Source organism: Nycticebus coucang, chromosome 20 (genome assembly GCF_027406575.1).
Source record: "Nycticebus coucang isolate mNycCou1 chromosome 20, mNycCou1.pri, whole genome shotgun sequence".
In the NCBI taxonomy this organism is placed as follows: domain Eukaryota; kingdom Metazoa; phylum Chordata; class Mammalia; order Primates; family Lorisidae; genus Nycticebus; species Nycticebus coucang.
The window spans coordinates 68,710,569-68,729,121 of record NC_069799.1 but is presented as its reverse complement, the minus strand read 5'-3'; positions in this window follow the sequence as shown (position 1 = coordinate 68,729,121).

Sequence of the window (18,553 nt, the reverse complement as noted above, 5' to 3'; positions counted from 1 at the left end):
AGAAATGAGAACTACTGTGACTTGGACTCTGAAATACTCTGCTGAGCTCCAGAAGTGAACCTTTGTCAAAGTGACCAGGAAACAATGCGTCAATTTCCTCTGGAGAACTCTCAGTCTCTGAGATCAGAAGCTCCACCCTGGGCCAGGCACAGTGGCTCACACCTGTAATCCCAGTACTCTGGGAGGCTGAGGCCAGAGGATTGCTTGAGCTGAGGAGTTTGAGACCAGCCTGACCAAGAGTGAGACCCCATCTCTACTAAAACTAGAAAAACTAGCTAGGTGTTGTGGTGGGTACCTATAATCCCAGCTACTCCGGAGGCTGAGGCAGGAGGATCACTTGAACCCAGGATATTGAGGTTGCTGTGAGCTATGATGCTATGGCACTCTATCCAGGGCAACAGAGTGAGACTTTGTCTCAAAAAGAAAAAGAAAAGAAAAGAAAAGAAAAAAGTGGCTCGGCGCCCATGCACAGTGGTTACAGCATCAGCCACATACTGAGGCTGCAGATTCAAACCCAGCCCGGGCCAGCTAAACAACAATGACAACTGCAATAAAAAAAACAGCCGGGTGTTGTGGCGGGTGCCTGTAGTCCCAGCTACCTGGGGAGTCTAAGGAAAGAGAATCGCTTAAGCCCAAGAGTTTGAGGTTGCTGTGAGCTGTGATGCTACAGCACTCTACCAAGGGCAACATAGTGAGACTCTGTCTCAAAAAAAGGAAAAAGCTCCACTCTGGACACAGTCAGAAACCAGCATTTCCTCTGCGTGTTCCTAAGGGTTCTCTCACTATGGCTCCTTTGGACTCTCTGACTTGCAGTGCTTCAAATGGCCTTCCCCGTCCAGCTGACCTCCCCCTGCACCTTCCTGCTGCCTGAGTCTCCTCCACCCTGGCCTCGGACACTGCCTTGGCCCCTTCCTAGGTTGTGAACTAGAGGTTGCTCACCTTCTCAGAGCCTCAGTTTGCTCGTCTGTGAAGTGGGGATCCCAACATCGCCTCACAGGTTTGGTCAGATTTAAGTGATGGAACAAACAACACATCATTGTCCTTGAACTCACTGCAGACAGAGCATGGCAGTATGTAGATACTTGGGATTAATTATGCATGCAAAGATATTTTTAAGGACACTGGATTAGCCCTCGGGCATATTTGGTGAGTCAGCTGGGAATGGAGGTGCCTCTCGAAACTTTGTCCCAGGTATCTGGCATGGATGGCTTTGTGATGTGATCTACTTGTGGTTTGGGGACCCTGAGTTGTGTGTCTGGGCAGGTCTCTGCAGGGGTCCCCTCACACAGAGGCTAACTGGGAAGATCATGACCCCAAGGGACACCTGCATGAGATGCTCCCTACCTACTGTGTGCAGCCCTCCACCTTGACCTCGTTTCCCTGGAGGTTGGGACTCACCAGTGCTAACCAGAGCACTACTCCAAATTTTTGTGACTGCTGCCCTAGGCCTCTCTTCTTGCAACATCATTTCATTTAATTACGGCTTGACAGTGAGCCCCAGTGTGTCACTATTCATGCTGAGCATGTATTTTTGCTCCCAGCAGAGACTCCTTGAAGGCACAAGTGGGTTTGCAGCTACAAAGCACACAACTGTCTAGGCTGTGACCTGGCCCCAAGGAGGACACCTTCAGATCTGCACTGCCACCCCCTCTGGCCAGGGCCACCCTCTGCTGGGACAAACACATGTCCAGGGAGAACTTTGGAATCCCAGTTCACTCGATAAATAGGGAGGGAAAGCAATGGTTTCTTCACTGCTTTCTCAGTAAAGTATCTCACTGTCCAGTAGCAGGTATCTTTATTATTGCCTGGGACAGGCAGTTCATGGTTTTTAACTGCATGGATTTAAGAGCTTTCCCCAGGCTGCCTGACTCCACAATTGGGTCCTTAATACTCTTTTTGCTTTAAGTTGTAGCTGGAAATAAACACCTTCCTGTTAACTGGAATAACTCAAAACTGCACTGTTAAATTTTTTTTTTTTTTTTTTTTGAGACAGAGTCCCAAGCTGTCACCCTGGATAGAGTGCCATGGCGTCACGGCTCACAGCAACCTCAAAACCTTGGGCTTAAGGGATTCTCCTGGCTCAGCCTAACAAGTAGCTGAGACTACAGGCGCCCTTCCCAACGCCTGGCTATTTTTGCTATTGTTGCGGTTGTCCTTGTTTTTAGCTGGCCCAGGCCAGGTTTGAACCCACCAGCCTCAGTGTATATGGCTGGTGCCCTACCCACTGAGCTATGAGTGCCGCCCTAAATTTTTTTTTTTTTTTTTGAGGTAGATCCTCAAGCTATTGCCCTGGGTAGAGTGCCATGGCATCACAGCTCACAGCAACCTCAAACTTCTGGGCTTACGTGAGTCTTTTACCTCCGCCTCCCAAGCAGCTGGCCCCTGCTACAATACCTGGCTATTTTTTGGTTGTAGTTGTCATTGTTTGGCAGGCCCAGCCCGGATTTGAACCCGCCAGCTCTGGTGTATGTGGCTGGCACCTGTAGCTCAAGCAGCCAAATTTTTTTTTTTTAAGACAGAGTCTCACTTGGTCACCCTTGGTAGAGTGCCATGTTGTCCTAGCTCACAGCAACCTTAAACTCTTGGGCTCATGTGATCCTGTTGCCTCAGCCTCCCAAGTAGCTGGGACTACAGGTGCCCGCCACAATACCTGGCTATTTTTTAGAGACGGGGGTCTCACTCTGGCTCAGGCTAGTCTCGAACCTGTGAGGTCAGGCAATTCACCCACTTCGGCCTCCCAAGCACTGGGATACTGGGATTACAGGCGTGAGCTGCCATGCCCAGCAGCATTAAAAAAAAAATTTTTTTTTAAACACATAATCCCAGGCAAGAAAGAAAGTGTGCAGGGCTGTGTAGAACCTCGTGCCTTGGTTTCTTCCCCTATTCCCTCCTCATGCAGATGGCTCCAGGCCAGCCGACAGCTTTATGCCTCCTGTCCCTGGTTGTGTGTAGTGTCCATTTGAGCCCACCCTCGGGAGGAGAGGCTCCAGGCTGGGCTGGAATCTACACACCTGCCTGGCCCTTCTCTTTGCAGCTGCCCTGGGCACCAACCCAGGCTGCCTTCTGCCCTTCTACCCTGCACATCCTGACTGCTAGAATCAGACTATATGCATGTCAAGCCCTGCAGCTGAAAAATGGCAGCTGGAGCCTGACTCACCCTGATCCACACCTGCATAGCTGTGTCCCCACAGTACCTGTCAGGCTCCTGCCTGTCCAAGAGGCCCCCAGAACACAAGTCTAGCTCAGAAGCTCTTTTAACATATAACTTCATTCAGCCTAGAGTAACACACACCAAGCAGTTTCCCCCGGGCTGCCCCACGCAAGTGGGCGGCACCCATGGAGCCACAGCCCAGCAACCGGGCACAAGAGGGTCCCACAGGCACTTCTGACTGGAGAGGTGTGTGGGGGGCACTGCAGACAAATGCTGAGGGGACTTGTGTCCCCACGTGTGGCATCTGCTTTATTGGCCTGGTCTGTGCCTGAGGTGGATCCATGTGCTACTCCTTTATATCCTGCACTGTGTGATGGGAATAAACTTCAAATGAAACACCAAGCCTATAGAACCCCAAACCTACAGACCCTTTCCACCAGGCAGCTGGTCTTCTGGGAGACCCGGAACCAGCCCTGCACCAAACCTTGCTTTCCCTGCACGAATCCTGCGGTGCTCTGTGACTTGGCTGCCTGCTGTGCCCACACAGTTCCCGCTGACTTTTCTGCTCACCAACCTGGAGTCTGTTTGCTGCCTTTGACATGATCTGACTGAGAACATGGGATGTCCCATCCTCAAGACTTTCCACCTGGATGAGGAGGATTTACCTTGGACTTCAGGAACACTGGGAGCTTGACTCTGAGAGGACACAGTAGACCTCACGGACAGAAAGTGCAGAGGGGGCCCCAAGCGGTGGCTCACCCTGTGATCCCAGCACTCTGGGAGGCCGAGGTGGGTGGATCACCTGAGCTCAGGAGTTTGAGACCAGCCAAAGTTAGAGCAAGACCTTGTCTCTAAAAATAGCTGGGTGTTGTGGCAGCACATCCCTGTAGTCCAAGCTACTTGGAGGCTGAGGCAAGAGAATTGCTTGAGCTCAGGAGTTTGAGGTTGCTGTGAGCTATGATGATGTCATGGCACTCTACCCAGAGTGAGACTCTGTCTCAAAAAAAAAAAAAAGGCACAGAGGAGTGACCTCAGCCGGAGCCTTATGGGATGGCAAGGTCACTCAGCTGGGACGGATGCTCCCTTCTGAGGGGACCCGAGGGAGATGGGCATGGTGGGTGATCTCCCAGACTATGGCTGAGGCTTGCTGACTGCAGTGGAGTGAAAGTGGACAGTGTAGGCAGAAGGGGCACTGGCTGCCTCTGCATGTGGAGTGAGTGACCCTGGACTCTCCCTGGACTCTCAGGATGTGCTGAAAGCTTATCCTTGACAGAACATTGGCCTGCAGGGTGGGAGGATGGGCTCTCTCTCTTACTGTGAGGTCCCCCACCCCTCTCCAACAGTGTGCAGTTTGGTCTGGCATTCCTGCTGACCCACAAGCCCCCTGTATGGGCTCCTGGTGAGTCAGCCATACCTGTGCTCTTGCCAGGCTTGCTTAGGACTGTGCAGAGAGTGACATTTGGCAATAAAAGGAAATGAAGACACAGAAGAGCCTCAGAAGCACCTCGCTGTTGGAGAGACATGTCCTGCAGACTCTGGGGCTCAGCTTGGAGCCATGGGAGGGCTGGTGGGTCCCAGGGGCTGGGCGAGAGGGAAGAGCTGGCAGAGCCCAGCAGTGTCTGGGCTGGGAGATGGCCATATGAGCCCAAGGGGCAAACACGTCAGCACACGTCTGTCCCAGCCCCGAGGACTTGAATCACCCAGCATGAAGGCTGATGTCCTTGAGTGACCCTCATGTGCGGTGCAGGGCTGTCAACTCACAGGTGTCTGCGCTGGCAGCTGATGCTAATGACAGGGGGCAGCCAGGCATGGGGATCTCCCTGCACTTCTCAGCCCAATTTTCTATAAACCTAAACTGTTGTGAAAGACAGTCTGTTGATTGTTTAAAAAGGCTTCTGATGGGCTTGGCGCCTGTAGCTCAGTGGCTAGGGCGCTGTCCACATACTCCAGGGCTGGCATGTTTGAACCCAGCCTGGACCTGCTAAACAACAATGACAACTGCAACAAAAAATAGGCAGGTGTTGTGGCGGGCGCGTATAGTACCAGCTACTTGGGAGGTTGAGGCAAGAGAATCACTTAAGTACAAAAGTTTGAGGTTGCTGTGAGCTGTGATGCCACAGCACTCTACCAAGGGCGACATGGTGAAACTCTGTCTCACAATAAAAAGCTTCTAACGGTTTAAAGTAGAGGTGGTAAGACCGGAACTGGAGTCATGATGGTGCCAGCACCTGGGCAAGGCAGGTGACCACCCCCTGCAGCAGGTGCTCACACAACACACACAGTTGTCAGGACTTGCCTGGCTTAGCTGTGGAGATGTGTGCACCTTACTCTACATTAATGTATTGTCCCTCCACAGACTCCTGTAACAACAAAAAGGATTTTGAAAGGCTGGGTGCCGTATCTCATGCCTGTGATCTCAGCACTCTGGGAGGCCGAGGCAGGTGGATTGCCTGAGATTATAGGTACAAGACCAGCCTGAACAAGTGTGAGACCCCATCTCTAAAAATAGCCAAGCATTGTGGTGGGCACCTGTAGTCCCAGCTACCCTGTTTTCCCGAAAATAAGACATCCTCCAAAAATAAGACCTACTTACAGGAAAGATAAGATGTCCCCTGAAAATAAGACCTAGCACATCTTTGGGAGCACACCTTAAAATAAGACACTGTCTTATTTTCGAGGAAACAGGGTACTCGGGAGGCTGAGGCAAAAGGTTTGCTTATGCCCAAGAGTTTGAGGTCGCTGTGAGCTGTGATGCCATGGCATTCTACCCAGGGCAAAGAGTGAAACTCTGCCTCAAAAAAAAAATTTTTTTTTAAGATATTAGCAATTGTCCGTATGTAGGTGAGAGAGTGTTATTACTTCTTTAAATTTAACTGTATTTCTGCTTTGTTGGAGTATGGATTGCTTTAGTGATAAGAAAAAAGTTTTTCTCTCTGAATTTTAAAAAGAGATATTTTAGGAAGTAGAATTCACAGATCTTGGTGACTAATTATATGCAGCCTGGGAATGTGAAGGGGGGAGAAGTCTAGGAGAGCTTCCAGGTGCTCTGAAAAAAACTTTTTGTTTTGAGGGCGGCACCTGTGGCTCAGTCGGTAAGGCGCCGGCCCCATATACAGAGGGTGCCGGGTTCAAACCCGGCCCCAGCTGAACTGCAACAACAACAACAAAAAAAATAGCTGGGTGTTGTGGCGGGCACCTGTAGTCCCAGCTACTAGGGAGGCTGAGGCAGGAGAATCGCTTAAGCCCAGGAGTTGGAGGTTGTTGCGGGCTGTGTGATGCCATGGCCCTCTACCAAGGGCCATAAAGTGAAACTCTGTCTCTACAAAAAAAAAAACTTTTTGTTTTGAAATAATTTTAGGCCTTCCGAAGCTTTGCACAGACAGTTCTCATAGCCCCCCCCCAATCCCTGGGTTCTCCTTGGCCAGCACCTTGTATAATCACAAACCACAATGACCAGAGCAAGAGGTGACCACCAGGGCAGCACTGTCCAGGGCACTGCAGACCTCCCGATCCTCACTCTTTGTGGCCTTGACACTTTGGACAAGCTTGTAGAATGTCCCTCCATCTGGGTCTGAGTTAATGCTCTTCCTTCTTCCTAGTAAGACTGAGGTCACAGGGTCACAGGTGGGGCCCATGGTGGGGATGACCCAGGGTCCAGGATGTGCTGTTGCCTAAGGTCACCCCTCCCTCACTCTGGCGAGGCTTGCCCAGTGCAAAGTGTCTATTTTTCCCTTTGTTTGGAGGGAGATGTTTTGAGACTGCAAATAGCTTAGATACAGGTTTTTAGCTCCCCAAAATGATAGATGATAAAGTCATTTTTCTTTTTTTTTTTTTTTGGCCGGGGCTGGGTTTGAACCCACCACCCTTGGCATATGGGGCTGGCGCCCTACTCCCTGAGCCACAGGCACCACCCCGATAAAGTCATTTTTCTTTTCTTTTCTTTTTTTTTTTTTTTTTTTTTTTTTGTGGAGACAGAGTCTCACTTTATGGCCCTCGGTAGAGTGCCGTGGCATCACACAGCTCACAGCAACCTCCAACTCCTGGGCTTACGCGATTCTCCTGCCTCAGCCTCCCGAGTAGCTGGGACTACAGGCGCCCGCCACAACGCCCGGCTATTTTTTGGTTGCAGTTTGGCCGGGGCCGGGTTTGAACCCATCACCCTCGGTATATGGGGCCGGCGCCTTACGGACTGAGCCACAGGTGCCACCCGATAAAGTCATTTTTCAAAGCACAGGAAATAGGAGCTGTCATGGTTTTGAAAAGGCGGGGATGGATGAGGGCCGCACTGAGGCTGTTGCAGGGGGGCTTGCCAAGGGAGTGGCTGTCTTTCCCAGGCCCAAAACTCACACCAGAGGCCAGAGCTACAAGTAATTCTCATGTGGACAGTGACTAAAGCCTTGGGTCACCCAGGGTGGGTGTGAACAGATGGCTGAGGACAGGGTGCCCAGGCATCAGGATTCAGGAAGGTGCCCACAGAGGAGGCAGAAACATTGGGAACCAGCGTGGATGGCATTGTGAAGACAGAAGAGAGGCATCAGGAAAGGCTTGTCGAGTGGGGGCTGTCGGGCTTGGCAGGAGGACGTCCCTGGTGGACTTGTCCAGGGTTGTCATGGAGGGGAAGGACCACAGTTCAGTTGTCAGCTGGGCCAGGGACAGTGAGTCGGAAAACAGTCATCAAGGATCCCAAGCTCCAGCGGAGCACAGATTGATAGCTCCCTGGACCCCTGGAAGTCCAGGCCATGGTCCTTCCCCTCCAGAATCCCCCTGGCGACCTACTGTGTTTAAGTGAGTGGAGTTAAATGCACACATGTGGTGGGGGGGCAGGGGCACTTTTGGTCCATGAGGCTGGAGTCCCAGGGCGAGGCCAACCTTACCAGAGTGTGGGCTCCCCTTCATCTGTTTTCTTTCCTTGTCGGTGTTCCCAGGCCACTCTTCCTCAGCCTGTGCTGTGTGGTGATGGCCACTTGCCATCCAATGCATGTGGCTGCCCCTGACACGTAGAAGTGGGGTCGAGGGCCATCTGTAGGACCCGGGTGGTTCTCAGGTTATGTACAGTGTGCCTGTGAGTCAGGGTCCCACCTCGTCAGAAGGAAGATGGCCAGGACATCAGGGGAGAAAGCTGTGAGCTCTGGTGAGGAAGAAAGTCAGACAGCCCTGTTCACGAATTGCTGGGGATGGAAGAGGTCTTAGAGGAAATTTAAGTGTCATTGCCTACACGTGTGCTTTCCTCATGGCACGGGTCCCAGAAGTGTGGATGGGTCTGGGGTGCTGAGTGACCTGACTCCAGGATGTCAAATGTTGTTGCAGCACATCAAAGCTGCAGTCACCAACATCCCAACATCCAAGCCCAGAGTGATGCCTGGCTCCCAGAACTGCAGGACAGTGCTCTGGGCCCGAGGTGGTGGCTGTGAGGTGGCCCTCATCAGGCAGTGCTGTATGTGCAAGGACACCCTTTCTGCAGCTCTCTGGGGACAATGCCCTTTTTATCAGCTGGAATCAGCTTGTCTCTGTCATGAATAGCAAGCCAGAGGCATGGACGTGGTTCCTGGAGCAGTGAGGACAACACAACATGATATTTCACTGTCTGCACACGGCAGGGCCCAGCAGCTCAAATATTATGTAAAGGCTTTGTTTTCAACAATTTTACCAAATGAAAGGTTCACTTTTATTTCTGTTAGATCATACATCTTTTAAAGCATAGAGTTTAAGTCTAGGTGGCTCAAGCCTGTAATCCCAGCACTCTGGGAGGCCGAGGTAGGTGGATTGCCCTAAGCTCACAGGTTCAAGACCAGCCTGAGCCAGAGAGAGACCATCTCTAAAAAGAGCTGGGTGTTGTGGCGGGCACCTGTAGTCCCAGCTACTTGGGAGGCTGAGGCAGGAGGATAGCTTGAGTCCAAGAGTTTGAGGTTGCTGTGAGCTGTGACGCCATGGCACTCTACCCAGAGTGACAAAGAAAGACTCCATCTCAAAAACAAAACAAAACAAAACAAAACAAAAAAACAGAGTTTATAATCTGAACTTTGTTTTCCCTTGGTATGCATGTTTCTATTTTCTTTTTCTTTTTTTGAGACAGAGTCTCACTCTGTGCCCTGGGTAGAGTACTGTGGTGTCATCACAACTCATAGCAACCTCAAACCCCTGGGCTCAAGCAATGCTCTTGCCTCAGCCTCCTGAGTAGCTGGGATTATAGGCACCACCACCACACCTGGCAAGCTTTTCTATTTTTAGTAGAGACAGGGTCTCCCTCTTACTCAGGCTGGTCTCAAAACTCCTGGTCTCTAGTGATCCTCCTGTCCTGGCTTCCAGAAATGCTGGGGTGACAGCCAGGAGCCACTGTACCTGCAATGCCTCGACCTGCATTTATGGATTAGATGTTCCCAGCAAGAGAACACTGTGAGGAGCCCTGAGCTCCTGCCACACATCCACCTTTCAGTGTGTTGTAATAGAGGCTGCAGGGTGAGTTCCACAGACTGGATTCAGCAATTTCTTCCATCCCTTCCACATCCAGGCTTCTGTGAGTCTGTGATTATCAGAGTCCCAGCTTGAAAGTTGGGTGGGATTGAGTAGCTGTTGGTGTCTACACCAGAGTCCTCTGTGAACATCCTCCAGGCTCCACACCCTGACTCTGTGTCACTGATACAGTTAAGTGTCTGTCTATCTGTGCTGCTTGGGCTCCCAGGTGGGCCAGTCTCCTCCTCAAAAGCAAGAGGTCTTGGCTCGGTGCCCGTAGCACAGTAGTTATGGCATCAGCCACATACACCGAAGTTGGAGGATTTGAACCCAGCCCTGAACCTGGCCCAGGCCAGCTAACCAACAATGACAACTGCAACAAAAAATAGCCGGGCATTGTGGTGGGTGCCTATAGTCCCAGCTACTTGGGAGGCTGAGGCAAGAGAATCTCTTGAGCCCAAGAATTTGAGGTTGCTGTGAGCTGTGACGCCATGGCACTCTATTGAGGGTGTTTAGTGAGACTGTTTAAAAAAAAAAAAGAGAGAGAAAGAGAGCAAGAGGACAGCTGTGCTATCTGATTGCTCTCAGCTTGAGGACAGTGCTTTCTTTTCTCAGTAACTGTAAGACTGGACTAAGCATCTCGGGAGAGGAAATGAGAAGTTGTGCATTCTGGAAGTACAGCTGGAAGGTGTGAGGCTGCAGGGCAGTAAGAGGAGGGCAGAGAAGAGGAGTGAGGGTGCAGGCATCCCTCCTGCCTGGTGCAGGGCTCCAGTCGCACTTGGCTGGGTCGTCCGTACCTGCCCAGACCCAGTCGAGTGGCATTGTTGCACGAAGGCAAAGGAGCTGCCCAGAGGTGTGGCTTCTGACAGCATGAACCCATCCTCAGGCAGGGCCTCCCTGACCACACCATCTGGTGAAGGTCCTGCTCTCCACACTGTTTCAGTGACAACTGCATTTCACGCTGAGTTCTGGGGGGACACCCCCCCTCCGGCACCCACTTCCCTAGCCCTGGCCTCCCAGGGCCACATCCCACTCATTTTGTCCTTAGGGACCAAGGCCTCTCAGGGCTGAGGGCAGCTTGCTGGGGGCACACAGAGGCTAAGGATGAGACCCCTCAGGGCTGAGGGGGAGCTTGCTGGGGGCACACGGAGACTCAGAATGAGACCCCTCAGGGCCGAGGGGGAGTGTGCTGGGGGCACACAGAGACTCAGGACCAAGACCCTTCAGGGCCAAGGGGGAGCTTGCTGGGGGCACACAGAGACTCAGAACTGAGATCCCTCAGGGCTGAGGGGGAGCTTGCTGGGGGCACACGGAGACTCAGGATGAGACCCCTCAGGGCCGAGGGGGAGTGTGCTGGGGGCACACAGAGACTCAGGACCAAGACCCTTCAGGGCCAAGGGGGAGCTTGCTGGGGGCACACAGAGACTCAGGATGAGACCCCTCAGTAAATCTAGAGGGCTACACCTTCTAACCTCTACCTTGATGGAGTCCTATACAGCCCAGAACTGACCTTGTTCTGTGGAGGAACATCGTATCTAAATTTAAACAACGAAATGGTGACACCATGAGCAGGTTGGAACAGACATGGTGACCACATGCCAGCAACTGTCCACACCCCATACACTCATGAGGCCATTTGCTGCCCTAGAAAGCATCGTTTTCCCCCACATTCCCTCTGCCTCTGGACATCTTCTCAGCTGCCTCTCACGAGGCTGGGTACACCCTCCTTACAGGGTCTAGGGGAAAGGACAGCTGCCTCCTTCCTGAGACCCAAGTCCGGACACTTTCCTCCCTGGCACCTTTAACTGCTGAAGCATAGGCCTGTGACCTGGACTTGGCCATCAGACGCTAAAATCCAGGACAAACAGCACCCAGCAGAGGGCTGCTAGCAAGGCACAGTGGTCCCCGTGAGTATGAGCAGACGGGTGGGAGAATTGGTGTGGGTTCAGGTACATGGACTTCACGCAGATCCTCAGTGGGGTTGGGATCCAGCCTCTAGGCCACTTGCATGTTCAGAAGTTCAGAAGGTTGTGGTCTTATCTGCCTGTGGTCGAGAACTGACCAATATGAGTCTGAAACCCTAGGAATTTCGACAAGTTGGACAAGCACCGAACAGCAATCTCTTCCTATGTCCCACCCCCACTGAGGAAACCATTGTTCACACAACGAGCCTCCCAGGTCACTGATTGGTCTCCTGGCTCGAGTGGGTGTTGGTCCTGTTGGGCTCTGTGGCTACAGGGCCAGGACACCTGCAAAAGGGGGCTCCTCACCCCAGCATACTCTGGTTTGTGGCCTGGAGGATCCCAGGACAGGGGGCCTTGTGCATTCACTGCAGGCCCGTTCCGTGGGCCCAGACCAGCAGAGTGGCCCATCAGCAGCAGTGCAGATTCGCTTCCTCCGGGGAACCAGCCAGAGTCCAGGCTCCTGTTCCAACCTATGGCTTCTATATTTTAATTTTTAAATAATTTGAACCAGACCACATTTGCATATGGCAGAATGAGTCAGACAAATAAAAAGGGAAAGAGAGCAAATTGTGTGAGCCGACAAAACGGATAACACTATCCAGAAGAAGCCATGCATGACGGGTAATGGTGCAGCACATCAAACTCCAACTCGGGGCATTTCTATGTCTCTGTACGTTCCAGATTTACTGTTTAAAGCCATTAAAATTCTGCATGATTCAATTTTCTCCATTTCTCCGCCCATCACATAGCCATTCTAGTACTTTTCCTTTTTTTTTGAAACAGTTTTACTTTGTTGCCTTAGTAGAATGCTGTGGTGGCCTTTCTCCTGCCTTAGTCTCCCTAGAAACTGACCAGCCCACCACAACATTTGGCTATTTTTAGAGACCAGGCCTCCCTCTTGCTCAGGCTGGTCTTGAACCTGTGAGCTCAGGCAATCCACCCGCCTCAGCCTTCCAGAGTGCTGGTATTACAGGCGTGAGCCACTGCGCCTGGCCCACTTTTCCATTTTGAATGTGTTCCAACCATGCTTTCCGAGTATTGGCATGGCACTCTGCCACAGAATTCTGAAAATGAGAATAAGTTAAATATGACAAGAAGCAATGTGAGCAAGGCACGGTGGCTCATGCCTCTAATCCCAGCACTCTGGGAGGCCAAGGTGGGTGGATTGCTTGAGATCAGGAGTTCAAGACCAGCCTGAACTCTTGAGCAAGAGTGAGACCTCGTTTCTACTAAAAAAATAGAAAAACTAGCCGGGTATTGTGGTCCCAGCTACTCGGGAGACTGAGGCAGGAGAATAGCTTGAGCCCAAAAGTTGGAGGTTGCTGTGAGCTATATGATGACACAGCACTCTACTGAGGGCAACAAAGTGAGACTCTGTCTCAAAATAAAATAAAATAAAATAAAATGTGAATTAATCCCAAGGGAGAGGGAGCTGTGAAGACCACTGGCCATAGAAATAGGCTATCAGGAGAACAGTGGCAGAGCTGCCCTTCACGCCAGGTAGGAGCCACTCACCACAGCTCCCTCTACCCAGAGAGGTCCGTGCATTTGTTAAGTTTTCAAGTGAGTAACATTTATAACGAGGGAGCCACCTTTACTAGCTAGTGCGGGTGTGAACTAGGGATGGATGATGGTACCAAAACACATGTTTGACTGGAAAGTTGGAACCTATATCCCCTAATAAACCCTCTTCTGTTCATGCATCCCACAGTTCAGAACTTCACAAATGTACCAGCATCTCTGGGAAAGACGTTCCCATGGTTTTGGAGACTGGAAGTTCCAGTCAAGGGCACTGCAGGTTGGGTTCTGGCAAGGCCTTGCTCCAGTGCACCTGCAGAATGGCAGGAGAGTAGCCCCTGCTGTCTCTTCTTCCAGAGAGAGCTGACCCATCTGGGCCCTTATAGATGCCCTCCAAGCCTAGTTACCTCCCAGACGCTTCATTGCAAAGATACCATTGCCACCTATGAATTCAGGGGACACAGTTCAGCCCACAGCAATGGCTGAGACACGAGGATCATTACTGCAGCACAACTAGGATGATCCTGACTGACACACCCTGATGAGGGAATATTGTTTTTTTATTAAAAAGTAAGCGGTGAATGGGCAGCACCTGTGGCTCAAAGGAGTAGGGTGCCAGCTCCATATGCCAGAGGTGGTGGGTTCAAGCCCAGCCCCGGCCAAAAACTGCAAAAAAAAAAAAAAAAAACGTAAATGGTGAAGACTGGGCTTGGTGGCTCATGCCTATAATCCCAGCACTCTGGGAGGCTGAGGCGGGTGGATTGCTTGACCTCACAAGTTCAAGACCAGCCTGAGCGAGAGTGATACCTTGTCTCCAAAACTAGCCGTGTGGAAGGCACCTGTATCCCAGCTACTCGGGAGGCTGAGGCAAGAGGATCACTTGAGCCCAAGAGTTTGAGGTTGCTGTGAGCTATGACACTATAGCACTCTACTGAGGGCAACAAAGTGAGACTCTGTCTCAAAAAAAAAAAAAAAAAAGCTTAGTAGTGAAGGCACTTAGCTGACTGGGCGTCTATGAGAGGGAGATCCTCTGAGCCTCCTCCCTCTGGAAACTGAAGCTATTAGAACTTCACAGTTCCTGGGCAATGCCTGTGGCTCAGTGGGTAGGGTAATGGCCCCATATATCGAGGGTGGCAGGTTCGAGCCCAGTCCCGGCTAAAGTGCAACAAAAAAATAGCCAGGTGTTGTGGCGGGCGTCTGTTGTCCGAGCTACTCGGGAGGCTGAGGCAGAAGAATTGCCTGAGCCCAGGAGTTGGAGATTGCTGTGAGCTGTGATGCCACAGCACTCTACTGAGGGTGAGAAAGTGAGACTCTGTCTCAAAAAAAAAAAAAAAGAACTCCACGGTTCCCTTGTGCAGACCTTCATAATCAATTACTAAGCTTCAGCAATAACATCACATCATCAAAATTAGGTGCTTTGCTCTCTTACCCAGAGGGTTACACAGTCTTTGCTATCTTGGGTTTCTTCTGGGGTGTGGCCCAGAATGCTGATCTTAAGAAATTCTGCCTGCAGAGGTCTGGGATCATTTGGAAATTGATCATAGAAGCCTAAGTACACAGATTCCTAACATTTCCTTTTAAGTCACCAGTCTCCTCTAGAAAAGAGGCTGCAAGATTGTCATTAAACCTGAAGGTCTTTTGTGAAATAGCAGAATGCAAAGAATGCTTCTAACAGTGTTGCTGGAATGACTCATGGCTGACGTGCGGAAACTCCCCTTATCGCCAGCTCTGGCCAGAGCAAGGGCACAGTCGTCAGCACAGGCAGCGCTGGGGCCGCCACCTGCTGGGTCCCAAGGGCAGGCGCCCTATGCTCCCATATTAGGGCCCAGCCAGGGTAGGGCTCTCACAGCATGGCACCCTCCTGTGAATGCAAACACAGTCATAACTTCAAGGAATCCAAGACCAAAGTCACCCTGGAAGGGGGTGTGGAGGTCCATCTACAGCTGGGCTGCTTGCCAGCCATGTGGCTGTGAACAGGTGCTCAGCTGCACCATGCCAGCAACCTCATCTATGACGTGGAGATAGTCACACCACCTCATGGTGCTGCCGGGAGAAGCAAACAAGGCTCCCAGCGGTTGTTCAGGTCCAATGAGAACTTAATGAGCACAGCAAAAGTTTAGGGGATGTTACCATAACCAAGGAATGATAAAAACGTAGATAACACATAATAATTGAAACTAGTAAGATAGAATCTCTCACACAGTTGCCAAGTGTGAGGCACGGTGGAAATACTTCACATTTTATTTTAGCTTTACACTCACCCTATTCTGTAGTTACTATTATTATCCCCCAGTCACAGGTGAAGAAGTAGAGGTTCAGTGAAGTTGAGACAGGATCACAGGGGTGGAGCCAGCTCTCAAAAAAGAAGCCACACTCTCAACTTGATGTCCAAGGGACTCTTGGGGAATCTCTCTGAGGGAGGAGGGTGCACATCCTGTGCCCTTCAGAGCCAGGTTCCCACCTGAACTGTAGCCCACACTGCCATCCATGAATGACATGTAGCTTCATGAAGTTAAGACAACAGCTGAAGACTTCACAAGAAGGCAGGTGCAGTGGCTCACACCTATAATCCTAGCACTCAGGGAGACCAAGGCAGAAGGATCCCTTGAACTCAGGAGTTCTGAGACCAGCCTGTGCAAGATCAAGACCCCATCTCTACTAAAAAACAGAAAAACTAGCTGGGCACTGTGGTGGGAACCTGTAGTCCCAGCTACTCAGGAGGCTGAGGCAAAAGGATGCTCAAGCCCAGGAGTCTGAGCTATGACACTATAGCACTCTACCCAGTGCAACAGAGTGAGACTCTGTCTCAAAAAAAAAAAAAAAATAGCCTGGTGTCATGGCAGGCACCTGTATTCCCAGCTACTCAGGAGGCTGATGCAAGAGAATCACTTAAGCCCAAGTTTGAGATTGCTGTGAGCTGTGATGCCACAGCACTCTACCAAGGGTGATATAGTGAGACTCTGTCTCCAAAAAAGAAAAGAAAGAAAAGAAATGAAACTTCACAAGACTCACAGCAGGTTGACTAGTGTTACATAAACAAAATGCCCTTGTTAGTTAAATCCCATTCTGGTGAAAGTCCCCTTCTCTTGAGTGTCCAGTGTCAAGTTAAGGGACAATCACACGAGCAGACCTCGCAGCCTCACTTTTTTTTTCTTTTTTTTTGAGACAGAGCTTCATTATGTCACCCTGGGTAGAGTGTCACAGCTCACAGCAACCTCAAACTCTTGGGCTCAAGCGATTCTCTTCCCAGGTAACTGGCTTCCTAAGTAACTGGGACTACAGGCTCCTGCCACAATGCCTGGCTATTTTTTTGTTGTAGTTGTCATTGTTGTTTAGCAGGCCCAGGCCAGGTTTATACCCACCAGCCCTGGTGCATGTGGCTGGTGCCCTAACCACTGAGCTAAGGGCGCCGAGCCTGCCTTTCCCTCAGTGAATTCCACTCACAACGACTGGAGACATGGACACACACAGACCACATGTGTGGACTTAGCTCACTTCCCCACCTCACACCAGGAGGCCACAGTTCAAGTGGGAACCTGGCTCTGGAGGGTGCACATCCTGCAGCTTTGAGAGGACCTTCCTGCCTGCTCCAAGGCTCCTCAGCTGCAGTTTCCACTTCAGTGGGTTTCCTGGCAGTGGCTCATATCTCTTCATTCCAGGGCCCGAGGCACCTGCATGGAGCAGCCTCCCCTGACACCCACCCTAGTTTTCCTGTCAGCGTGGGCACAGCATCTGAGAGCACTGTGATTCAGAAGGGCCACCTGAGTGGTACAGAAGCCACAGATTCCAAACATCACGACCCCGGCCACGCCAGGAATGTACTCAAGCCCTTTCCAATCTGCAGTGCTCCACAGTTCTTACGACACTCAGGGCAATGCTGCCAGTGGTGAGGTCCTCAAGAGGAAGACAGCCCCAGGCCATGCAGAGGTGGCTGTCTCTCTGGGAGACAAGACGTACAGAGGATATCTCTGGATGCCAGGCAGCACGTGAGGCATCCTGTAGAGGGGCAGAGCACAGTTCCTGGGGACAGCGGTGACTGTGGACATGCCAGGGCATGCCGTACTCCTATGACGTCTTACCCAGAGGCTCCCTTAGGCAAGAGTCACGTTTCCCCAGCACGGAGTCCACTGCAAGCTGTACTTTTATCAGTCAGAACCAATGAGGAGCAGCACAGAGACCAGTCTCACAAATAGGGCTGAAAAAACAAGGCTCTGTGTTGGCATGCACTTTGCAGTCCCATCCTGTCCGTAGCCATGGCCGTTATGCCCAGGAGTCCCGCTAACGGAGACTTCCAGAAGGTCAAGCTCCAGCATCTCCCTCTGCTGTAGGTAGCTCATCCAACTGTTCTCAGAAAAGGCCTGGAAGCTTGGCTTCCCCAGACAAGACCAGCAGTGCACAAGAAGGCTGGCTCCCCATGGTTGGGAACACACATGCCCTGCAGAAGCCACACTGGAAAGCGGAGGTGCTGTGGGTGATCATCACGTGTGGTGAGTCATGCTGTTTGGGCCTTCATAGACAACTTTGTGGCTCCCAAATTAAAAGAAGGTGGTCCTGGTAAGTAGCCTTGCGGTTCCCATACACGTCCCCAATTTCTTGCTCACAGACGCAGCATGAGAACTCTTCCACGTCCCCTCCCATCCTGTGCTAGTTCTCTCCCCTGCACCTCAGGGTAGGGCATGACAAGCTTCCTGAGGGGGACGCTGGAAAAGTGGCACTTAGTACACTTGTGGCAATGCTCAGGTTATCACCTCCGACCAACGCAATAGCCGTCTGGAATAAAAGGTTACAAACGGTGCGAGTCATCACATCAACACTGCTCCCTCCACGCCTCACATCTTGTGCTTCTGCCCACACATCTTGTTCAGCTGCCCAGAGACCCCCTCGGGCTGGGTGTTACTGCCCCCGTTTTGCAAAAGAGGAAGGCAGGCCTGGCCACTGGCTTCAGCTCAAATTCGGCGCCCTGAAAAGATCACTAAAGTTTAGGCAAACGACTGGGAATTCTTGGGAGAATTATAGAATCATCAAGACTGCTCGGCTTTTATTGGTAGGATTTCTAAAATTCTCTTACACTCCATGTGACACGAGCATCCACGCCCGCTCTCTGTCGAGACACCTGTGTCCTCCTCCGAGTGAGGACAGTGGACTCGGGGGGCGCACAGCACCCAGAGAAGCGCGCGCGCACTTTGTGGCTCCGCCGCCAAGTCCCCAGCGCGGCCCGGGAAGCTTGAGTGATTGTGTCTACCGGGCCTCGGCTGGACCAAGTGCTGTTTTCCATTTAAAGCTGTGCCCCCCCAACCCCAAATGCGGGGACCCCAAAACCTACGATGCCCCAGCCTCCGGGACTCCGAAGCCCCGGGGCCCCGACTCCAAAAACCCTCACCTCAGAAGCCCCAAGTTCCTAGATTCCGGAGTCCTGACCCCCAGACCTGATGACCCCCAAACCGAGACCCCAGGACTCCCGAGCCCCCAA